We start from the raw sequence: 26,429 nt of genomic DNA on the forward strand, positions 1-26,429 counted from the left end.
CAAATCAGCTCCATAGGATCATCCTAACCCTTCGATTTGTAGAGGCAAAAAATGGACGGGGGAGGCCCCCAAACAAATGAGTGATTGACTTCTGTTTGAGCAAAGCGAGATTGTTGCGGAAGAAAAGACTCGTGGAAATAGGATTGAATAGAAAGGTGGGGCCCGGATAGAGAAGAGGGGAAACAAAGAGTTATATTCGCCTTCCCCCGCCCAAGCCCTTTTTACAGGCTCTTACCCTTTGAAAATAGAGGTGAGAGCGCTCTTAAGATAGAGAGAGGGGGAGATCATCGATGCTTTTAAAAAGCTATTCCATTTCTTGCCTCCACATATCGAAGGGTTGGGATGATCTTATGGAGCTGATTTTTGGGGCACACCCTATCAATGTGAGGGCCCATCAAATGAATGCTTTAGATCACCCAAACAATGTGGTCCCCACTATAGTTTATGCCCATGGAGTAGATAAGCTACCTACTCTAGGGAGTAGGATCTCTTCTCTAAGAAAAATGTTGGCTATTGAAATTTGCACTACAATACTTGGGGCAAACTCGCCTAGTCATTTATTATTTAACCAACCATCGAAGGCTATTAAAATTCTCAAAATGCTCCCATCCAAATTAAAATAAAGGACACGATAAGTTCACTTTGTTCTCAAAACTTGGTAGTGCAAATATCTATTATTATCCGCTCAAGCATGTTTTCATAATTGCACAAACTCAACTAGTCTTTTCTTTTTTAATTGGATTCTATGAGCTTTCTGAAGAATTGACCGGCATGGTCTGTCAATGCACCTGATGTGGGAGTGCTCGAGGGGAGGGGGCTTGAATGGTGAACGCGCGAGCGTGCCAAACTCCTAAAGAGGCAAATAGAAACTCAATTCGAGAGGTCGCAACCAAAAAGTTTCAATCCCCTGGATTGAATTTCAGGCAATTGAGAAGAAAAGAGGTAAGCCACTTCTTCCTTGGGCTATATAGCCTTTACACAGATGGAAAATACTTTTTCCAGTATGACGTGACGTCAAATGTGGGGATGTCGAGGCACACATAATGTGAATGACTCGCAAGCAACATCGATTTGTGCATAATGCAAACGATGTTGTCGATGCAAGTGGAATGCAAATTACTCTAAGGATTAATAGATCATCTGAGTAGCTAACTAATAGAATAACACAGACAAACACCGGTGCGAGGGATACCTGGCAAAATGGAAGCACCATCGGTCTCCTCATAGGTCAATAGTGTTATTGAATCATTTGAGTCATTTTGCTTTCCCCTATCTCTCTACCTTTGAGATAGGGTTGGTGTTTTTCGCACTTGATTGTACTGTCATTTTATTCAATAAACCGGTTGGGGTTCCTGCCAAACCCTTGCTTACCCATCATCATCAGGAGAGAGAGAGAGAGAGAGAGAGAGAGACTCACTTACAACTCGAAAAAATAAATGACAGTGCAGAAAAGTAAATGATAAAAGATGAATGCTAAGACATGTTTTGATTTTGTTCTGAAACTCTTCCTCTGAGGCGGTCGTTCTTTTATATAGCCTTCTTCTATAACTGCCTGCCACTACTCTAGGTCTTTCAGTGGAGATCTTCTAACTGATCACCACCGCTAGATGTCCTTTGAGGGGAATTTGCAATAACCACCCACCTTAGCTTTGAACATTCACACATTCCCTTCTTGGGGGATAATTGTTGGGAAATGATAAATGCGCCCCATTTCATTACTTGGAAGACCCAGCTACAGTGTATCTATGACTGCAAAGGGGCTGATGTACTTCTTGAAGGAATGAAGTGACCTGATTGCCACGTACAATGCAGCTCAAAACCGCAACTGTAAAATTTTATGATTGGATCGTTCAGTTCAGTCCCTAACCCCAAGGACCTCACTTCACTCACTTGAGGAAAGCTTTGCAAACAAGAGTTTTAGGGAGAGGTTTGTTTTCCTCTCAAGCGGCGAGGCCTGTGTTCTCAGCCGGCGAAGCCTCACAACCGGAGTATAATCGTCTTTATAGGTTACATTTGTTCGTTAAAATCGGTCGGCTAAGCCTCCCTTTGGTTGTGATGAAAAGGGGCGCATTTATCATTTTCCTAATGGTTGCCTCCATCTTCTAGAAAAGTGGCAAGTGGCATGCAACTGCTTTGGCATAAAAGGATGATTAAAAAATGGTGGAAACAACAGCTGCTTAAATAATAGAAGACAAGATAGGTTAGTGCTATTATCAAACTTGCTAGTGCCAACAGTGGTAGCCTTTGATAACTGGTTGCAATTTGGGTAGGGGTAGTGTTGAGCTTTTGCTAAAAACAATGAATTGAAGTTAACTCTGCCCCGATTTTAGGATAAAAGCTCAAACCGAATTCCTAAAAATCAACCCCAGTTGCACCCCGATTTGTAAATGATAACGGGAGCATACTCACCTTGTTTTTATTATTGACCGGTGGTGAAAGGCTATTACAATTCCAGACATTTAAACAGTGTAAAACAGCGTTGCTGAAACATGAAATTCTGAAGCCGTCAGTTTTGGTGGATGAGACCAATGTGGGACTTCTAAAACGGGATCCCGTTTAGAAAACAAAGCAGACGTGGAAATAACGGATGATTAGGGCAATTTGAAATTGATTTTTGGGAAACTACTGTGGTGCCACCTTCTTTGTCTTCCTGCGCACGTGTCACGAGAAAGGCTCTCGTATTGTTTTCCCAAACTGGAGTCCCGTTTTGCTTGGAACCCGACATTTCAGTAGTTTTATAGATAGATTCCATCCGACACCTTCACCGCTCTCCCTTGTCTTTTTAGTAAGAAAATACAGAAAAAAATAAAATAGAGAAATCAGATTATTTCACGTGTAAGGTTTGGTGGGTCCGGTCGTAATTCGTAGACTTTGAATGACTGAAAAGCGGTTGGAGAAAGATTACAATAATTTGAAATTTCCAACGGTGGCGGCTCTCGTAATGAGGATTGAGGATTGAGGAGAGAGAACTGTCCACCCTTGGATGTCACTCGTCCCCCGAGAACAACGTTCCACCGTCCGATCTAATAGCCGCACGTGTCATGCTTTCATTCCTCCATCCTCCTTTTCTTTTCTTTTATGGGTCACCCAAATTACTATTACACCCACAGAATTCTCTTGACTGACATAAATATCTTTAAGTCATCTGTACACCTCAAAAGGCTTTTTGGTCAAAACAAATTGTCAGGGACCATCGTAGAAGACATTGCCTGTTACATGAGAGAGAAGCCACGTAAGATGAATTAAATTAATAAGACAAAAATGAGTGCATGTGGCTGCTCTCTAATGCGATAGTTGGTCCGCCGTATGGCTTATGCAATGCTCCCTAGCAAATCCCGAGTTAGACACAGGTTCAATACACGGGGTCACAAATATAATGACAGGGTTAGGATGACCCTAGCTCTTCGAACCCACTGCATGCACTGGCAGAGCCAGGAATTTACACTTGGGCGGCCGGACTAATTTACACTCCCTAAGAATTTGTCATTAGGGGGTCCGGCCACTAAACTGGCCAATCATGCATGTACAACTGGGGGCAGAGCTAGGAATTTACACTTGGGGGGTAGGGGTGTAAACGAGCCAAGCTGAGCTCGGCTCAGCTCATTAAGCTCAAGAGCTCTGCTCGGGCTCACGAGCCTTATCGAGCTCGGGTTACATTAAGGGCAATGATATATTCACACCCCTCATCTTCCCTGGATAGCCAGTGTAATTTGACTACTCTTTTTACACCATGAGAGGTGGTCCAAATAACAAATGGGGTTCCAAAAAGAAGTGGCATATTTTGCCTCCCCCTTTCACTCCCTGGACAACCCTTTTAGTGCAGATATTAATATTATAATATATAATATATATTTAAATATATTAAATCCTTAATGAGCCAAGCTGAGCCTGTCCTAGCTCAGGCTCGTCTCATTAAGCTTAACGAGCCTGGCTAATCCCCCTTTTATGGTACGACTCAAGACAACACCCCCTTAGGATTTCTATACGCTAAAACACGAGCTCATGTGGTTGTTCTCTCGTTGTCTCCTACAAAAGTGAGCTGCAAAATGGCTTCCCTCGAAATAGCCAAGCTAATCCCCCTTAAATTATTGACACAGACAAAAGAAAAAAGAAAAAATGGGTGTAAAGTCTGAGATGTAAAAACCCAATGGCAAGGGCTTCCCATTGGATATACATAACCCACCTGCATTTAAACTTAGGGTTTTGTTAACGGGTGCCCCTGGAGCACTTGTTAAGGTGCACAGAAAATGTCAATGTACACATTGTTTGAGAAAAAAAATGCTCAAACGCCATGTAAATTTATTGTAAATTTACATTTCAGTCCAACATTTATTGTACATTAACATTTTCAATGCACCTTTATGAGTGCCCCTTGTTGAGAAAATCCGCCGGGTAAAACAATCCGATCATGCACAAATTAAACGGAAAAGTAAAATAAACAAACAAGCCACAAGATGAACACCAAGATTTTACTTGATTCGGCCAAGTCTACTCCATGGGCGAGAAACACAATCTTCCACAATGAGAAAAACAAAATACAAAGATTACAATGAATTAATCACAAACCCACAAACCCGCAACCCTTTCCTTGCTTCTCAAACCCAAGATCGTACCCAAGCGATAACTCGAGAAAAACCTAAGAGAAAGCCCAAGAGAAAACCCAAAGAAAACACTTTCTTCTTCTTCTTCTCTCTCTCTCTCTCTCTCTTCCCATCTCTCTCTTTTTCTATTCTCTCTCTTTTCTCTCTTCCTTGAAGCAGCCAACACACCCCAAGAACCCCACAAAGAGAGACATCTTTTGCCTAATATGTTTTAGGTTTTCCCAAAACCTAAAAAGGGCACTTTCTATTTTCTTGCTTATGCCTTCCCACCCAAGCAACACGCTGGTAGGAGGGAAATAAGGCAACTTTCCTCAGCAATCTCCAGCTTGGATTATTTCCCAGCCACCTGAAAGTTTTCTGATGATGTCGCCACCAGTCCGCTGTCACCGCGAAACCTGCCATTGGCCTTCCGAAGTACTAGCTACACACCCTCGAATCAATCATGGTTCTGACTCCTTCCGATTCGATCAACACGGCTAATGCACATGTGTAGCTGCCAACCCGTTGACTCCCCTAGTCAACCTTGGAGATGGATCTCGATCCATCCTCCCCAACGCAGGTACTATCATCCTCTCACCATCGTCTGCAATCCGGAAATCTGTCTTTGTACCAACTGCAAAAGAGACCCTACGTGTGCGCACATCATTACCTTGTTTCCAACTAGCCATCGAGATCTTAGGAACACTAGTCACCGTGTTCCCGACCAGACGATACAATCCGCCACACTTCTCGCTTTTCATCAGAACCAAACAACCGCGTGTAATTTTCATGACTCCACCTGCAACTGAAAACCTGCAACCCCTGGAGTCCAACCGGCCAAGAGATACTAGATTCCTCCGTATCTTTGGGACAAACGCCAAACCACCCAAAGTACGAACCACTCCATCAAACATTTTGATCTTCATCGTTCCAACTCCCGTGATGTCACAAGTAGACCCATCACCCAAGGACACTACACCCGCCCTTGTCTCTTGGAACGTATTAAAATATTCCCTCCTGGAGCATACATGAATAGAGCAACTTGAATATAAAATCCACTCATCATGAGAAGTGTGATTACCTGTAGATACTGTGAGAACATATTCAACATCTTCACTCTGTTCATTTGTTACCGTTGCCGCAGCATTCATAGCACCATTGTCTACCTGGTCAGCTCGCTTTGGACATTCTCGCTTGATGTGGCCATATTCCTTACAACGGTAACATTTCACGCCCTTTCTGCTGACCCTGGATCTTGACCTGCATTTTCAGATCTCCTGTTAGACGACCTTCCTCTTTCATTCCCACCATGAACAACCAATCCCTGGTCTTCATTTTGCATTAAGAACATATTTCTTTCGCATCTCATTCGATAAGAGCGATGGCATGACTTCCTCTAACTTTATTGTATCCTTACCATACAACAAATTCGTCACCAGGTTGTCATATGAATCAGGAAGTGAAGTAAGAAGTAATAAGGCATTGTCTTCTTCCTTCAACTTTTCATCAACCTTGTAGAGTTGATCCACAAGCCCGTTGAACACTGTAATGTGTTCCAGAAGATTTCTGCCTTCCTGCATCTTCAGCCCATACAATTGCCGCTTCTGATACAACCGGTTGGCCAAGCTTTTTAACATATAAAGCTTTTCCAACTTCTCCCATAATTTAGGCACATCTTCTTCTTTCATTACGCTATCTGTCAGACATAGCCGAATCGTGCTGACTGCCTTCGACTCTATGTCTTCCCACTCGGCACTCGTCATCTTCTCCGCCTTCCCATCCTTTCTTTTCAACGCCTTAGCCAAGCACTGTTGAATTAGGATGTCCTTCACCCTCATTTGCCATAGGGTGAAACTCCCCTTTCGGTCAAATCTGTCGATGTTGAATTGAGTAAAACTTGATTTTACCGCCATCTCATATTACTCCGCACTTCACGGTGTAGCACTCCACCTTGAACGAGAATCTTTTCTGGACAATTTTTCTACTCCCAAAGATCACTCAAATCGCGATCCAACCACAACACCCACGATCACTCTATCCGGTCTCGACGATCGCTCCACCTGAGCTCTGATACCACTTGTTGAGAAAATCCGTCCGGTAAAACAATCCGATCGTGCACAAATTAAATGGAAACGTAAAATAAACAAGCAAGCCACAAGATGAACACCAAGATTTTACGTGGTTCGGCCAAGCCTACTTCACGGGCGAGAAACACGATATTCCACTATGTGAAAAACAAAATACAAAGATTACAATGGATTAATCATAGACCCACAAACCTGCAACATTTTCCTTGTTTATCAAACCCAAGATCGTATCCAAGAGATAACCTGAGAAAAACCTAAGAGAAACCTCAAGAGAAAGTACCTAGGAGAAAACCCAAAGAAAACACTTTCTTCTTCCTATCTCTCTCTGTTTTCCCTTCTCGCCTTTTCTTCTCTCTCTCTCTTTTCTCTCTTCCTTGAGGCAGCCGACACACCCTAAGAACCCCACAAAGAGAGACATCTCTTGCCTAATATGTTTTACGTTTGCCCAAAACCTAAAAAAGGCACTTTCTATTTTCTTGCTTATGCCTTCCCATCCAAGTAACACGGTGGTGAGGGAAATAAGGCAACTTTCCACAACACCCCGGACACTCGTTAGCAAAACCCTAATTAATGGATCACTTTGTTTTTGGAGTCCTTATTCAGTTATAGACCCTTGATCACGTATGTGGTATGCCCCACCATGAATTGGACAAATCCGAAGTATCTCCATGACCGAACGGCCCTCACAATCGGAAAATTGTCCTCGAACGTGATAATGTGAAACAAATGAGCAGCGTTAAAACTAAGGAGGAGGAGATACTTACGCTATTTTACTCATTCATACTAAGAGGAATGCAGTTCAGGTGACCTGGAAAAAGTACACTAGGTGCAGGCATATAAGAGTCATTTTACAACCAGCAGTGGCACATTTAATAGCTCATCTGTCTACCGAAGTAGCTTCAAATCACAGGGACCCAGATTAAGAGATGAATTAATGAAATAAATAACAACTTTACAAGTCTTTTAGAAATGCAATGCCACGCAGACGAGCACCGCATTGATTGATTGAATGATGGTGTCTTTTCAGTACGAAGCGGGTGCTGGCATCCACCTCTATTTGAATCCCCAGTAGATCATGTAGACCCCACTGACTCGGAGTTTGGATAGACGTCTGATAGGAGGCCCCAGACTTCACAATGTCATTTGCACGCCACCAAAAAGGAAAATACGAATGGAAATTGAACCGGACAGGGATGCGTGCGGCATGCTCCAGTCCTCTATTACTTTGGTGGGCACTATCATCGATCCATCCAGATTAACCACATCGTTGGTCTTGGTTGCTGCCATGAAGTGAACGGTTCAGATAGGTCAAAAGTGAGACCCAATATGGTTTACAGGCTTTTAACCAGGAAATTTAGAAAAGGAGTGTCATTATCAAATCTTAAAGGGCGTGTATCATTTCCCTTGTGAAAATATATGACCAGTACAGAATGAAGAAGATTAGTAATGGGTGTCGGTGGTTCGAGGGCGACATGGATGGAGCTCGCCACGCGAGACCACAGTACTCAAGTCACTCTCGCACCAGAAGACACCTTTCATGACTCTACTCCATTACCATAGATTCGTCTCCCTTACTAATTACTCACTCGTTGATTTTTGCGCACTGACTTAAAATCATTAAAAATAACCAGAAGAGATATATACTTTATCTTCGGTGTATAGCTGGGAAACACAGGTCTAGAATTATCTGGTGAAAAGTGTTATAAGTAAAATTTTATAAAAAGCTTTTACAAGAAGAAACCAAATCTTCTTGTATCTGTTAGTTGGAGTTGTTTGCCAACCCACTGTAGTAAAATACCAGCTAGAAGATCTGTCCCCGTTTGATTTTTGTACTATAAAAGGATTCTAACTGACAAAGAAATTCACTTATTGGGACTCCCGAGCAGCACTGTTCATCCAAAACAACTACAACCATAAGTTTAGTCCTGGCCTCTGATCTAAGTCTTGTTTGGTCCCGATAAAAAAGGCTAAGCCATTGATTTTTTGCGTTTATGAGATGTGTGGTAGGAATGGGACCAAGCTCATGTGGGTTGCCTCATGTTCTACAAGATCTACGGTCTCAATTAAGATAGGGAAGTTCAGGACTTGGAGATCCCCTCTACTTTGAGAGCACTTGCAATTGCAAATACACTAGATTTTCTATTAAATTGTCCCCTTTCCGTCAATGGGTTCAGATTACACATTTGACTAAGGTCCCGACATTTTTCTTATGCCCTTTTCATGGCCCCCAAAATTTCAGTCCCGATCACTTTCATGCTTGACACCCATTAAAAAAAATAAAAATTCCCATGGAATATTTTTAAGGCTCTCCAGGGAGAGGGAGGGGAGTGAGTGACTTAAGAGGGAGTAAATATGTACGAAAAGTACAGAAAAATTAAGGGAAAAAAGAGATTTTATATGGTGTGAGCCCATAGAGTCCAATAATTTTCAAAAAGTACTGTACGGCTTACACTAGAGGATGATCCAAACCATCCATTAGATGGGCCACAATATTATAGGTTCTGCTCAAAAAATCATTTCCATAAGATGATCCTAGCCCTCTAATCTTTAGCAAAAACTGCATATTATGGAAACTTGTCTAGATCAGAGGGGTGGATCATCCTACAACTATTTATTAACCCATCAAATGGACGGTTTGGATCATCCTATGGTGTGAGATGTACAGTACTTTTCAGGGAAAAAAACCAAACTACACCTGCTTACTCCATATAAAAAGTCGGAAAAAGATATACTCCCTTTATATTATCATTTTTTGGGAGTTGCTAGCCTACATCTCAAAAGGCATTTCACAGATGGTCTGTAGCATGTTAGACCAGCCACCTCGTGAATAAAGAATTAAAGTTGTTGGAAAGTGAGCTGGTATAGCTACTCTGACATGCAACAGAGATAGATACGAAGACTGATTGCTCTTTCGTGTTGCCGCTCAAATTCAAAGGTCACTCGGTTGATTGATTTTTGCTGGCAAGGCATAAGAGCCGTTACCGTGTGCCCTGTGGGGTCTTCTGAGGAATCACCAATGAATGTCTTCTAGCGCCGCGATGGGACCAGAAGAAGCGGATGACTTTTAGGTATGACGTCCAACCTACTTGACGAATAGCCGATCGCAAAAACCAAAAGGAGAAGGGCTTGATGCGAAAAAGAATCTTGTGGGCAAAAGTTAATCAGAATAGGCTTTGAGGGAGAAGGAATCCCAGCTATTGACTTAGCTTCTATTGAATCTGATCCTAGGGCATTGAAAGAAGAGCATGCAAGGTGAACTCTGGAGCTGCAATGGGCAGTTCGACGACCGAAGCTCTTTAAGCGTATGATCCAATAGAATGTTTCGGTCGTGGTACGACACTTGAACCCAAAGCTACTATTAGATCCGATTGGATCTGATCCATTCAGATTCCGCATATCCAACTTGGTAGCACGTTTTTTTGGGTACAAAACGTCACGGGTTCAAATCCGATCATCCCTACCTATTACTTCTCCTAAGGGTAGTAACGAGGCCGAGCAGTAATCCCTCCAGTAATCCCCTCCCCTCTCTGAATGAAAGGCCCGATTCGATTGGAAGCTGAGAAAACAAGAGTTTAGAGGTGGAATTGGAGGTTCTAACCCCCGCCACTTGGAAGGGTGAGCCTTCACTCTGCGAAATGCCTTCTGCTATGGAAGGTAGCAAATCCGTCATTTTTTCTCTTATTTTTTAGCCTACTCATACTTTCTTTACTCAAACACTCACTCACCTTCCCCTCCTTTCCCATTCTCATAACTAGAGAGTTGATATTCCATGAAATTTTTTTCAAGGGCCCTTAATTAATTTTCTTTAGGCAATCTTTTAATTTATTTACATGGGACTTGCTAGGGACAATCGCAGAAGGAATTGTGCGGTTGGGCTGTTGCACGAGAGAGCAGACTAAATAGGCTAATACTTTGTCTTATTCATTAAGTCATCCACCAGGTGGCTGCTCTCACATGCAACAGCCCAGCAACAAAATGAGAGCAGCCACCAGATGAATTAAATGAAGAAAACAAAATACGAGCCTGTTGTCTGCTCTCAAGTGCAACAGCCGAACTGCAAAATGCCTTATGTGATGGTCGTTAGCAAATCCCTATTTACATATACAAGGTTTTAAATTTTGGTTTCGGAATGCGTTTTGGTCCTAGCCGAAACCAAAACCGAAATTTCAGGTGAAATTTCGAACAAAATCGATCGAAATCAAATAACTTTATATTTTATCCCGTCTAAAATTTTGGGGAAAACAAAATTTCAATCAAAATTTTGTAACGTTTCGATTTAACCCAATTTTGATTTCGTTCTCCACCGAAGCCCGAAATTAAATTTGGGTCCAAAATTTTGGATTGAGGTCGAAATTTAAAACCTTGAATTACATACAGAGATTGTTATGGCTAGATAATATCTCCTAAGCGGAGAGAGGCTCGAAGTCAGGAGCAATAGAAGTATCAATTGAAAGGAGAGCCCTCGTCACGTCACCACGCGATGGGTACAATCATTAAACCCATGAAAACGAGATTGCAGAAATCCAATCCTTCTTGGGAAGGCGTAATGAAGTTAACGTGGGCCCACTTACTTTAGCTCTTTATATAATCCGTGGCTCACTTTGGGTCCCACGTTTCTGGATTCGCGGAAAAGCCAAAAAGCTTAACTTTGATGCATCCTCTCCCTGGAATGGGTCATGGACTCGTGGTGACACACTGAGACCCACTCATCTTCATCATCATCATCATCAAGAAACAAAAGGAAAAGTAAAAAGAGATGGCAACTGCTATTGCTAGTCATGATATAGGTTGGCCCATTTTGTATTGCTTAGCGAAAGAATTCAAACACTTAGGCTCTCATTAACTCCTTTATCTCCCTCTTTTGGAATAATTTTCTCCTTGTGTCTGATACCTTTTGCAACGCTTTCACAGTAACATTCAGCACTCGTGCATGTGAGGTTGGTGTGACGAAAGAGGCAAAAGATACGGCTACAATTCTCTCCAATGTAAAATTGGATTTTTGAGAAATCGGGTTTAGCTTTGCTCATAAAATCGAGTCCGATTCCGGTTGATTTCAATTCATTTTTTAGCAAAAGCTCAACCTGAACCAACCCAATTAAATTGAACTCTTAACAAACAAACGTAAAACGCGCCCATTTAGTTATTTTTTTACTTAAAAATGAGGGTTGTATGCCAACAGAAACATAGCCAAGGGAAACAAATAAAAATCGATCGTCTATCAAATGTTGCAATAGCGGCTTAGACCGTCAGATAGATGTGTGATGGTTCAGACCAACTGCCAAGGTAGACCCCTTGCTATTTAAACTTACGGCAGGCAGGCTAGCAAATAAGTATATAATGTCACAGCTGGTGAAGAAATGCTTATATGAAATGGGTGGGTGAGGGTCATATGACACAAAAAGTTGCACGAGATAGGGACCCAGGTCACCTAATGAGTTTGAACGTAAAAGAAAACCTCCACCAGCATAAGAACAATCTATTCCTTTCAATAATTGCATGTCTAGTTTATTGAAGAAATGCTGTTCAATCATCTACATTCCCCTCCCCCATCTCCTCTATTGTCTGAGGAAAATGGACTTTGTAGCTATCTTTAAAACTAGAAAAAAAAAAAGAAGAAGTTCTATCAAGGGCTAGACTAGTCTGCCAATAAATCTTCTTTACCTAGGTACTAAATTCTCTACTGCACGCCTGTGTATTTGGTAGCATCTATCTCGTAGGGATGTAGTTTACTATTCACTTGGAACTATTTACCCACATTAGCTTTTGTTTTAGTAGGATTTTAAGTGATTTTAAGTGAGATCTCCGAACTACGCTCGGCCTGATTCTGACATGTAGTTCGGCCTGATTCTGACAGCGCAAGGGGCATGTAAGCAGCTTGGAAAATTCATGTGGTAAAAAAAGTCGGGGTTGATATCTCAATTGGTTAAGGATTTGGGTTTTAATCTTCTGGTTGGAGGTTCAATCCAATCTTACAAATAAAAAAAGCAGGGGGGTGTGTTTAAGTGATAACTTTCGATAAGTTGGGGTTACTTTTTGAAATCACTTAGAAACAGTGAGCTCAAAGCCCAATCTAGGCCGTCTTTCTACAAGTGGTTCGCACTAGCCTACCAGAGAAGTTGTGTTATTAACTCCAAGTGATAGATTAAGATGGCATAAGTGAGAGATGGGCTGGAAGGTGCGAGTTGGGAGCATTTCTTAGACTGTAAGAGGAAGCTGCTCTATTTTTTCAACTTTGGCAATTGAATCTGTTGGAAAGTTGCCTTATTTCCCACCCACGGTGGTTGCTTGGGTGGGAAGTAGAAGGCATGAAATAGAAATTGCCATTTTGGGGATTTTTAGAAAACCTAGGTAGAAGAGGTCCTTTTGCACGACCAATAGTAGTGAGTCGGCAAGAGCCTTGGGCGTGAGAGAGAGAGAAGAGTGTTTTCTTTGGGTTTTCTCTTGGGTACTTTCTCTTGGGCTTTCTCTTGGGTTTTTCTCAGGTTATCTCTCGGGTACGGTCTTGGTTTGAGAAGCAAGGAAAGGGTTGCGGGTTTTGGGTTTTGGTTTAAATCTATTGTAATCCTTGTATATTGTTTTTTCTCATAGTGGAAGATCATGTTTCTCGCCTGTGGAGCAGGCTTGGCCGAACCACGTAAATCTTGGTGTTCATCTTGTGGCTTGGTTTATTTTACTTTTCGTTTAATTTGTGCACGATCGGATCGGATTGCCTGGTGGATTTTCTCAACAGAATCAAAAGCAAAGGGTGTTCTTGATTATGCTCTTGTTTTTTTGGAGGAAAATAACATATTTGATGTTGTATCTCATCACTAAAAATAGGATAATGCTCTAGCCTTTCTGATGAAGACCTTTTTAGGGCTCATGTTTGAATTTTTAAGTGCCCTTTATAAGTCTTTTTAAGTCCTTTACCAGTGTCTTTTTCTACTAATATTGCTTGGTTTCTTTAAGTTGTAGGTATATTAAGTTTAGCCCACATGTTTATTACGAAAGTCTTAAGCAATGTGAGTCTTTAAATGATTTGTAATGAAGCACCTACGTTATAAAGTGATCACAAGAGCCCACATTGAAACATAAGGGATTCTTTGTATTTGTGGGACTTAATGTGGATTGTTTTTCATGACGAGTAATAGTATATGAGTCTGAATTGATTTGAAGAGTCTCAATTCGCTTGGATTAAGGAGAGTCTATGTAATAGTTTTATTTTAATGAGAACTTAGTATATTAAGAGTCCTAATTATACTAAGAGTTGTTTTAAAACAAGGACTTTTATAACTGTCTTTTCTTTTCTTTTGCTTTTATTTTTTTTTCAATTTTCATATGGCTTGCATAGCCTATAAATAATAAAGACCTATTAGCCCTGAAAAAAGTTGAATATGAATGAAATTGATGTTATCCTAGGCCCTTAGGCTTAGGTCAGTTGAAACAAGAATCTTTCCTTTGTAAACGAGAAAAGAGAAAGAAAATGAGTTCATTTGTCGTACTTTTCTAAACTAACAAGATTATTTATTTGTAGAAGATTTGACTATATAACCCCTTTCCTTCAAAGGTTTAGATCTTAGGAGTTAGCAGTTGAATGTAGTTCTACCAGCAAAGTGTGAAGTAGAAGCTCTCCTCGGAGTCGCCTCTGCTCTTTTCCATTGCACCAAAGTCAGCCATTCAAATTATAAGAAACAATAGGGAAATGCGGGGTTAGTCAACTAGCAAGAATCCTTCTATTTTTGTGCAACAAAACTTGGTCGTGATGAAGTTTAGACCAACTCTTCTTTATTATCTCAAATAGGCTGCATTGACTGCTAACTAATCCCATAATTAATCAGAAGGAGCAGGGAAACACATTATTTATATGGATACCATTATTCATTTGCTATTCCATTAGGGGATTGATAAATCGACTCCCCATGTGTCTTTCTCTCTCCTCTAGGTTAGAGAGAGATAGACACATGGGGAGTCGATTTATCCATTTGGGGAGTCGATTTATCACTGCCCGTCCATTATTGTAAAGCAAAAGAAACAGTATTCATTGGAATGAGTATTTTTCTAAAGTTTATTTACAAGGTCCTGCTTGAACATTTGGAATCTAGTGTGTGTGTGTGTGTGTGTGTGAGAGAGAGAGAGAGAGAGAGAGAGAGAGAGAGAGAGAGAGATATGGCGGTAAATTCTAATATGGTAAATCAAAAGAGGGCTCTATCTTTCAAACAAGTTGTATGAGTTTCAGCTCCCTAGGAATGAGTGAGATAGAGGGGCGAAGATTTGGAATCTAATGGGTGGAGAGTATTTTGAAGATATATAATAGCATTAATAAGGTTGCAAGTGGAGGAATACTTTGGAAATAAAATCATAGATGGTGTAAATGTTTAAAAAGGAATGCTAAACTGAAATGCGCAGTTGTAAGAGCCCAACCGCAAGGGCATCCCATTGGATCCACGTCACCCCACCTCATTTATCAGTCAGTGCCATTATAAATGTAGTTGTGTTTTTTCAATGCCATTACAAATGTACCATGCACCAATGGGCCGCCCTTGCAGGCATGCAGCTGGTTTTTTTTTCCAGTGCACCCTTTGGTTTATCATTTCTCATTTTTAAATAAATTGTGCAATATAATTCGTGAGGACATTTTGGGGATAGAGAGACTAATATCAAGACATTTTGTCTAAGATATTGAAGTCACCAAATACAAAAGATTGATCGAAGGATCAAACAGGATATGAACGTATCAACAACATTGAGACATTTAGGATTTTCAATTTCCATTTTTAGTCTCGACTTCCAACCTAGTATATATTTAAGAAGGGCAGCTGATATCCCCACTACCATATTTTAACAATGGCACTACTCACTTTGTTTTATAGCCTTCTGATTAGATGTTGTAACCCCAGTTAAAAGCCAACGAAAAAAGTTTGAGGGCTGCTAGCAAAACGGGATTCCATTTTAGAAGTGTTTTCCCAAAAGTTTAAAGCAAGTAGTGCCATTTATCAAAAGAGCAGTGCTAAGAAAATGGGAATCCGTTTTGCTAAAAAGAAGGGGCATCAACCATCGAATCCACCTTACACAGGTGATTAAGAGTTAAAACATGTCAAACAAGGTGAGTTAGTCCATTTAGTCGGGCGGATATCAGTAGGCTTTTTACATATACAAAATTGTATGTCATACTTGCTAGATTAACTCGGGCTTTAAAATAAACTAAACCCAATCTGAGTAAACATGAAGTTAGCCAAAACATGGGCCCAAGGCAGGCTGGTTACTAGGGCTTTTTGGTTGGTCTAGCCCAACTTCCGTCCTCTACTAAGCCTGTTTGGTTTTGAGGATAAGTTCAGAAAAGGAAAAACATTTCCAGAAACTCTTAGGCCCAATCTGTTTTGGATTTTGAGAACCGATTGTGGAGTTTTTATAGGGTGCAACGCCTTACAATAATATGGTAGAGGTACCACCCTTGATATTTGATCCAACAGCAGCTCACTTTTGAGAAGCTGTTGTTGGATCAAATATCAAGGGTGGTACCTCCAACGTACAGGGGCATTGTTGTTGTAAGGCCTTAACACCATATACTTTCTCCCGATTGTGAGTCCAAAACTGATTATTGGGTTCAAATTCAAATGAATTTTAGCCCAATAATCAGTTTTGGGCTCACAATCAGTTGTCAAAATCCAAAACAAACAGGGCCTAAATTAATTGGCATCTGGTAGCGCATGGGAAAACAAAAAATCAATGGACAATCTCTTCTAACAATTTGTTCTCGGAAATTTTTCCTTATAAAAACCTCATTATTTACTTTCCAAGTTCTTATAGAAAAGCTGGAGAAAAAAAATTCTGTCGTTTTAAACGTGCTCTCTAGGCTCCCCTGTCCTCTTTCTCCTTCTTGTCATTGAGAAGCATTTTTTCTTGCACACAATCCCTGTGTGTCAGAAATTATTGTTTTTATAAGTGAATGCATCGGCTAGTTATTAGTTTTAGCTTCGTAAGAAACGATACACTAATCTGAGACTGAGAGACAGCTAAAATTCCCCTTTGGAAATTATAAGACCTTCTGGCAAACTCTGAGTTATCCCTCCTGCTCCTCCCCAGCTAGAGTGCCACTTTCATCTCAATGAATTCCCCAATTTATCTCCCGTCCTGCTCAAGGTGGAATGAATAGATTCTTCTAAGACCATCTTGCTTAATTATAGTCACACATAGTCCCCAATCTCCTTTCTCTTCAGGACTCTCTTAAGAACCCCCATTCCTTTCCATCTGCCCACCATCAATCCCATGTTGTTTCTGTTGCCATGGTGTGAAGGGCACCATAGAGTGGGATCTAATATATTGGGGAACTTTTCAAGGGAGCAAAGGAAATGACTAGACCTTTTCCAATGCAACGCATCATTTACATCCATACAAGTTGAGGCCCGAGATGAGGGTAAAAAGAAAGAAAAGAAAACGACATCATTTCTTTGTAAATGAACATGTATTCAACATATCCATGAAAAAATTGATTGAAAGGCCACACCAACGCCTTACAACCAACACATTCATGTCTCATTTATAGAGGATCGAAACAGGTGACACTGCAAATGAGCAGATATATCCTTTCTCCCCTGCCACTTCCACCATCTGCAAATATATGTATACCAAAGTGCATATAATTTCTCTTACGAGGAAGAGGATGATAATTCATTTGGTTCCTAGTAACATCAGACATATTGTATTTAGAGAAGTATTGCCATACTCCATACCTCTAGAAGGTAATTCATATTACATTAAACTCAACATTTTAGTGGACCACTAGAGCAAAGATAGAACAAGGTCTGTTTATGAAGAGTTGTGTGCCAACAGATGTAACATCAAAAAATTGCAGTCTAGAGAAACAGGCCATAAAATATGTAGTACCTTGAAGGAGAGGCACCCTGAGCAAGGAACATTCATGCAATGTCACCCTACATAGAAATCGGTATTAAGCAAATAAGTTATGAAGATTCCGGGCATGGGTTCGAACTACAATGGCAAGACCAAAGTGGGTGTTGAACTCATATTGAAAGTCTAAAAAATGTACCATGACATTCCAGTGTTGTTGCCTCGGATAACATGGGTTCCAACCCCATGATCAAAATTCAAAGCATTTTTTGGATCCAAGAAATTCACTCATCAGCTCAGAGTGTATCAACTCGGCTGCTTATCTCGACTTCGTTCGACCCCAAAAGCCATCCACAATGGTGTTCCATATGACCACGTCAGGAATTCCTCCATCAAGCACCATCTGATTAAAAATACGTGTAGCTTTATGCGTATCTTCTTACAGAAACAATCCGCAAGAAGAATTGCTTTTGACTAAGTAGAAATACGTTGAATTCTTGTACTCAGATAAACATGAAAAACTCGATCTGGAATATTCTCAAAACCACAATATTGTGCATCTTAGCATGGACACTCTGAGTAACACAATTAGGAGAAATTCCACTTGGAATCATTTCATCAAGGAAGTTTGCAGTTTCGTGGAATTTAAAGAATCGCATAGACTGTTTATGAGCTTATTGTTTATTCCTGCATCTGGTTTACACCCCTGAAGCTTCATCCTATCAAGAATTTCCCAAGGCTTCTTGAAGCTTTCCTTCTTTACAGAGTTCATTAACTAATGTGTTTTAAGTGATCATGTTCGTATAAATGACACTTAGTGATCATATTTTCCAGCAGCTCCATGGCCTATGGACATCGCCCACCTTTGCAAATACCAACTAGTAGAGAACTGTATACTGTAGGTAACAACATTTGGTTCAATATCTTTACCATTCATCTCTTTGAGCATTTCCACGGCTTCATCTCAATTGTTAGACAGCACAAGCCAAGTATCAATGAACTGTAAGGAACAACAATGGGTGAACAACCTTCCACTCCAACATGAAACTTGTGATTGGTAGTAAAATATCGATTTTCCTGTTGAGACCCAATTAGATTTCTCGAGATACTTTCTTACGAAGTTTCATTATAGCATCTATAACTGCCTCGCAAGAATTCTGAAAATTTTCAAATAAATAATCAAAAAATCCGGATTCGGGTCGTGATTAATCATTTGATATTTAAGGATTCCATTTCTATGGACCAACCCACCGGCCATCTGCAAGCACGCACTAATGAGGAAACGAAAACTATACAAAAATGCAAAAATGTATAGGGCTATACAGACTCGAACCGTAGACTTTCTCGGTAAAACAGATCAAACTGATTATTATCGAAATGATTCGAACTGTTTCACGCATTTCTTTGAACAATTCTTGTGCTTTGCTAATGTTTCCCAGTTTACACAGCCCATTAATTAAAGTACCATAAGTATAAGAAACAGGGATACAAGTGGTTCCACTATTCTTGATGGAGCAGTCTTTTACATTCTATGACACTAAGACTTGACTTGGGTTCAATTTTCTTCTTAACGTCTTCAAGTTTTCCTTTCCATGGATCACTTTCACTTTCCTTTGGCCCCAGTGATCTTCAAATCGATCCAAGCCGTTGATCCATGCTCCTTGACTTTGCTCTTTAATAAGATTTTCAATTAGCTTGCTAACACATAAAACACATTAGTACAAACAACTAATATAGGCTGTCAAATTTTGTTTGAAACCATCAAAACATAACTTAAAAGATTGCCAAGGTTGAACCCTTGGGCCTAGTTTTGCTCTTCTCAGCTGGTAGACTTGGAATGGGGTGATGTGCTTTGACCATTTGATCGTGAAAAATGCCTTCTTTCAGGTTATGGTAGTCCGGAACTAACCAGCACAGGAGAAATTTCAGATGAAATTACCAGAAAAAGGGTCTTGTTTTTAGGACTCATTTCAAAAGCCATCCTCCAACAAGTATTCATTGGATTACTCCACCATTTAAAGAAAAAGTTGTCTTCACTGATTACCATTTTTTGCACATTCTCCAAAAGCTTGTTTTTTCTCGTGATTACTGAACAACCATTCATGAACTCTCAAGGGAGACACCAAGTGACTGAAAATAGCTTCAACCACTCACAAGTCATCTAGAATCAACAGCAATGTAAATTTTGAATAGGATTCTATTAGCATATGCATGAGGAAAAAAGAAAAAATAATTAAGAACTAGACAATCATCAGAACCTGCTGCATTAATTCCCTTTATTCATGTAGAAAACAAGCACTTCTTTTTGGGTAACCAGTTGCACCCGTTTTGAAAAACTAGCATTATCAGCTCAGTGTGCCTGCGTGTAGTGAGATATAGCAAAGTCGCACCAATGCCGAAAATGATGACAGTAATGTAAGGTTAATACTATTAGTGCACTACAATGGTGATAAAATAATGAACAGAATAATACTATCAAAACAATGACGAGGATGACAGGAAGATCACCTAGCCACCTAGGCTTACAAGGATACACTACAGGTACAGACAATCTGAAATTTAAATTGTTTGTGTAATAATAACATGAAAAGATGATAAAACCAGATAGTAAACCATAAAAAGACATCCCAAATCAGGAACAATTCTACATCACTTATGATGAAACAATTAAATTAAAATTCTTGAACATAACATGACGAATGATAAATAAAACATCCCAAATCAGGAATATTTCTACATCTCCACATTAAATGCAAGCCAAGTTCTAATAATCCTTGGCATTTTTTCTACTGTAGATATTTATCTAGAGCATCTTGATTCATCAGTCAATGAAAGCAAGTGGTCTTAGTATGTCACCAGAAATGATATTTCAACTCCCTTCAGTCCATGAGATGAAAATTAATTTAAACGGTTAAAAAAAACTAAATCCAACACCAATCTATTTGTGAGTGCATGTAAGAGATTTTTGTCAGATATGAATCAAAATGAATTCCGAATCATTTGATACACAATATTGGAATTATATGTTACGAACCTAAATCGGTTCTCAACGGATTGATCTTCTTAGAGGGAAGATCAGCCTCTTGATCCACTTCGAGGGAAGGATTCGTCCTCCTGTGTGCACAAGACACTTAGTGGAACAATTTTCTTCATTCCTCAAAAAGTCTGCATACATGAAACTTATAGAAAATCTCTAATCTAACTAACCCTTATCAATAACACTCCTACTTATCTAAAACACTAAAAAGGAAATCCCAAAAGCAACAAAATCTAAACAAACTTATTTCTTCCAAGTGGGCACGTAACATTATACACGATAGAATTTTAATAACAATGAATGTAGATTTTAAACTACAATTAAAGTATGCAAGTAAGATGGACACACAAATGCATGCAGAAACAACAATATCAGGCTCAAACCAACAGTGATCAAACTTCGTATTTTACATGCATTTCATCACTCGGAACCCAAAAACTAGATGAGTGGGGGAAATAATCAGTCGAAATAAGAGTAAACGATTGACAAAAGACTCAGCGTCTAGGTTTTTTAGTAGAGTTTCTGTAATTCTAGGTTTTTCTTGTTTTGATTTCCATTTCCTTGTCTGTTGAAATTTCTGCAATTCTACGTTTCCTTGTAGGGTTTCCATTTCCGTGTCTGTTTTACAGAAGGCTTCGCAGCTGTAGGGTTTCTCGATATCCAGGTAAAAGTAACAGGGGAACGAAAGAAAGGAAAGACGAATAAGGGAAACGGCAAAAATAAAAAAGGGAAATTACATTTACACCCCTTCTAGTTTCTGACACATCCACTTCTACCCCTATGGTTCTAAATGTGACAAGTGCACCCCCTGAGGTTTCAAAACGTGACAAGTACACCCCGTCCGTCAATAGTCCGTCAGTTTAACCTGACGGAAAGACTGGAACTAACCATGGTTAATATTTTGAGGACAGAAATACCCTTTTTGCAGAGGGATTAGGGTTACACCATTTCCCGCCGCCGCTGTCGCACCTCCGGCCACCGTCGCCGTCGCCGTCGCCATCTCCGGCCACTGCTGTCGTCGCCATCTCCGACCACCGCCGTCACCTCCACCACAGACAATGAAACCCCACCCCATGGCTACATCAAACCCACATTTCAAGAAAAAAACATTGATAAAAACAAACAAAAAAAACCCTAAAATATTAGGGTTTATGTGCAAATCATGATAATGGTGTGAATTAGGGGTGCAAGTTTGGCCCTGTCAACCCTGACCGGCCCTGAGCCCGAACAGAGTCTGGGCTGGATTTTCCAACCATAAGGGCGGGTCAGGGTTCATTTTTTAGGCCCTGACTCAGGGTCGAGTCGGGTTCTGGGTTAATGCCTCAGATCACCCTGACCCGACCCGACGCTAAGTTTTCTATTATATAATTGAACCATCTGTGCATGTTTCTTTTGCTAATGTTTTCTATTATCTTGGATTGATGGCCCGTCATGTTGTTGAATTCATATTGCCTTATTTTGTTCCATTTCTTTGTTTATTGATCATTTTGTTCTATATGATATGTGGTTGCTTTATTTTTGACCCTCTTAACAAGTATTTGCACTAGGGTCAATCAGGGCCAGCCCGGCCTGGCCCTGCCCAATCAGGGCGGGCCAGGGCCGTGCTGACCCTGTAGGGCGGGCAATGGGTTGAGGTTTTTCGGCTCTGACTCAGGGTTAGGGCGGGTTAGGGACGAGATAATGGGATCCATGGTTGGGCTAGGGTTTTGAAAAACCCGACCCAACCCGACCCTGTTGCAACCCTAGTGTGAATGAAGACAAATAAAACTCCTAAATCGAGGCTTTGTGTTGATAAACAAACAAGGGTTTGAATCAAACTCTAATTTTTAGTTTTCAAGTCTGAAAACACTAATTTTCAGTTGGGGAAGATGAGGCATTTTGGTCATTTCCATCTTGCCGTCTAGTCCATCCAGTTTTTTTAAAAAACCAATGGAACCACAGGGGGTGTAGGTGTCACGTTTAGAACCACACGGGTAGAAGTGTATGTGTCAGAAATTAGAGGGCGTGTAAATGTAATTTTCCAAAAAAAAAAAAAAAACACTCACGGAATCAAATCGAGTTCCGGCACATTCGAAGAGCCAGGGACGAATTACCAATAAGACTTTCACAAGTACGTATTGCGCACCCTGTCCCTGTTTAGTGTTGAACTTCTTCTACTTATTTTTATTATTCACCCCTTTTATTCCTAGGCCACCGTCTGTACTAGGGCTGCAACTCGAGCCAGGTTTTACCCGACCCGCATTGACCCAACCCAAAAATAGCCTGGGTTGGGTTCAGGTTTCATGGGTTTCGGGTCGAGCCGGGTTGAGCATTCAAAAACCCGCATGAATCTCGGGTCGAGCCAGGTTTGAAGGGACCCGACCCGACCCGAGTTACATAAGTTATAGTATGTACATTTTTTTCTATTGTTAATTAAAAGTTAAAAGTGAAAACCCACGCACCCACTGTTACTGTATGTGAGTGTAATTTCTGCTTCTATGAGTTGAGTTGATTCAGTATTGTTTGATTGTAATTACAACATTGTTTGATTACAGCATTGTTTAATTCAAGTGTGATGTGAGTGTAATTACATCATTGTTTGATTCAAGTGTAATGTGAGTGTAATTTCTGCTTCTATGAGTTGAGTTGCCTTGCCAAACAAGAATTTTCCTTAAAAAATTGCGTCAACTTGAAAAAACCCGACCCGACCTGAGATTCATCATGGGTAGGGCCGGGTTTGGGAATAGTGGGTTTTCCGGAAAAAAACCCAACCCGACCCGACCCGACCCGAGATATTTCTCGGGTAGGGTTGGGTTCTCCAAAACCCGACTCGCCCGACCCGAGTTGCAGCCCTAGTCTGTACTATATTTCGGGTGATACATTTAGTCGCGACTTTTGCTCATCGCGACTAATATAGTGGCTAACTGACAACTAATGTTAGAAAACGAATGGTGGGTCAATTCTCAGAAATAATTAATTAAGGGAGATGGGAACTGTCTTCGATCTTGAGATTGGGTTCCCTGATGGGAACTGTCATCTTGAAATCCGGATGTAGAGAATGCGACCACGGTATTCCTGTATTATTTCACGAGATGAGAGAGGAAATGATCAGTCTTTTAAAATATGGATGCGGATCAAAATGCAGCCAGAGTAAAACTTAGTGGGCGCAGCTCTGTGTGCCTCGGCCTAGTACTAGGTTGACGCTGCTAGGTACTTAGTTGGCGCGGTCATAAATCAAGGGAGTCGAAGGAATTTTGATTGATTTGTAGGGCAAAATGCGGACTAAGACCAAAACATGGCTACTGGCTAAGTTCATTCATTGCAATTATGGAGGAATTGAAATATACACGTGAGACCCATCAAATGGTGAGTTGTGGTGGCAAAGAACAAGTTGGATATCAGGAATGTAAACAGCCAGGGTGAGAAATTAGTATAGAGAATCAACGCTCCAAAGAACATGATGTAGAACTCGAAACCAACTGGGGCGTGTTAGGAGGACAAGTGCAGGCCAAAGTTCGTGAGGTTCATTCATTGCAGCCTCTCAACTATCAAGTAAGGCATGGAAATCTGGCGCTACCTCAGTCATAAAATGGGAAAAGCAAGTCGTTGTTGTCACCTTGGCGAGAAAAGCAAATTAACACTGTTTTACAATCGTGAGTGGTTGGTAAGAACATGGATGCTGAGAGAGAGAGAGAGAGAGAGAGAGAGAGAGAGAGAGAGAGAGAGAGATCCCCTTCTTCTTTATCCCACCCCCCTGATTGTCCATGCCAGGGGAGCGATATCCCCTTATTGTTTATCCATCCCCGTTCTCAACATTGTACATAGGGACTCCTATAGGCTATACATGGGGTTGCCTTCACCAGATTGTAATTCTCATCTTATTCAATAATTTCAGGCAGGGGTCCAGCCTAACCCCGGTTCACTCACAAAAAAAAAGTTTGGTAAAAAGTTTGGTAAAAAGTGTGTCGTGTGTGTGTGTGGGGGGGGCGCGCGCGCGGCGGGGAAGGAATGATTTATCCCTTGGTTAACTGAAAAACATGAGCCCAACAAAACTGACATGCAAGCACAAATCTTTTGATCATAGGAATGTTAACGCAATAGATGGTGACGAACTATATGCTTGGAGCACTTAATATTATTTTTGTGGGGAACATATTAATCTCGACATTGGGCATACATGCGAAGATCTATTGTATGGCTTGATATCTTCTGACGTCAGGTCTTGCCTGCCCTCCTTCATGCAGATGTTGCATTTTTTTTAATTTTGTTTGATAATTTATTTAGGCTAGGTTGACTTAAAATTTAGTTACAATATTTGGCAAGCATAGCATTAAAAAATGAGATACCATTTGAATCATTTTAATTTGGGATTTGCTAGGCAAGTTCGCAGAGAACCATTTCGCGGCTTCAAAAGTCAGCTGTGAAATAGCTTTTCGTGAAATTGCCCGGTATTTTCTTTTTTAAATGACCGTTGAGAGTTTTTTTGCTAGAATTGTAAGAAAAAAGGTAAGTTCACCTCATTATCAAAACATCGTGGTGCATATTTCAGCAGCCAATTTATTTTATCACTATTTTACAACGAAACAAATGGACTCTTAAATTTTTTAAAAATGGCTCGGGTTCATTGAAAAAAGCTTTTATTTTTACTTTTTTTCTTTCTTTCTAAAATAGGACGAACCTCCAAATGCAAAAGGTAGGGGTGTCCCCCCTCTCCAAACCCAAGCTTACCCATAAAAAAATCAAAAAATAAAAACAAACAAATGTATAAAAAAAAAAGCACAATTTTCTGCCAAACAATCCAATAATTTATATTTCTCAATCTTAAATTGATCTCATGAAACCCATTAGGAATTAGACGTACCAAACATTGATTTGTATTTTTTTATCCCACTTTTCCTACATATAATTCTCCAAATTTCCTTGGAATTTCAATTCTGCCTCGCTCCATTTTTCCAAATCCAAACTTCGTAAGTGTAGGGATTGCCGCCCAATTTGATTCACGATGCCCTAAAATTTCCTCGGAACAGAAGCCAATGCACTTGCCTAATTTCCATCACACACGTGGCCCTTCGGTGGCCAGAATCATCCATCTGTGAGCACATCTACCGATTGGCCATGAGACAAAAAACATAACCAGAAATACGCATCTGGCAGAAAGTCACTACTGTCCACGCAATGTAAAAGGCAATTATGGCTTCCCACGGGGAGACATGCATATGAAATCAAGACCGTTGATCTTGAAGAACATCATTAGTTGAGCCACATGGCCTTAGTTTCATACGTAAAGACATACTGTGCATTAGATAAAAGACTACATGAATTAGTAATTGTTGGGAAATGATCTATTAGTCCTCCTTTCTTCTCCTGACCACCCCTTTGTAGTGTAAAAAGAGGTAGTCATAAATACGATAGAGGTGGGTGGGTGGGTGGCTGGCTGGAGAAAGAAAAGGGGGTGACCCTTGAATCCTTTATTCTTTCATGGACTTTTTTTTCTTAGAAGACTGAATGTCTACTGCAGAGAGAGGGAGGGGCCCACCTGAGAGACGGACATGAACATAACCGGATCGTCGTAACAAATTATAAAAACGAGAAACGAGGGGTTTAGATTTGTTGGAACAAATGGAAGGGTAGAGAGCAGCAACGACAGCCAGAAAATAACAATCCAAAAGAAACATAGAAAAAAGGCAAAAAAAAAGGAAGGGAATACAACCCCTCGGGCGGTAAAAGAGTAGTCATAACTCATAAATACAATAAAGGGGGTGTACCGGGGAAGAAAAGGGGTCGGATATATGATTTCCAACAAAAGAAACTCCTATTTATCAAAACACGCATCAAAGATCTTCGAACACACCGACCCCGTCCTGGAAAAACAAAGCAAAAAAAAAAAAAAGGAAAGAAAAGCGAAGGCCAACGACAACA

At 40.5% G+C, this 26,429-nt stretch overlaps 1 pseudogene; it reads right to left on the reverse strand.

The window, feature by feature from the left end:
* Window positions 1–17,744: 17,744 nt before the first annotated feature.
* On the reverse strand, window positions 17,745–21,556 carry LOC143860241 (uncharacterized; annotated as a pseudogene).
* Between the last annotated feature and the right edge of the window lie 4,873 nt (window positions 21,557–26,429).

The sequence above is a fragment of the Tasmannia lanceolata genome, unplaced genomic scaffold (genome assembly GCF_043159265.1).
Source record: "Tasmannia lanceolata isolate RefF3 unplaced genomic scaffold, GAP_Taslan_0.1 ptg000037l, whole genome shotgun sequence".
Lineage (NCBI taxonomy): Eukaryota > Viridiplantae > Streptophyta > Magnoliopsida > Canellales > Winteraceae > Tasmannia > Tasmannia lanceolata.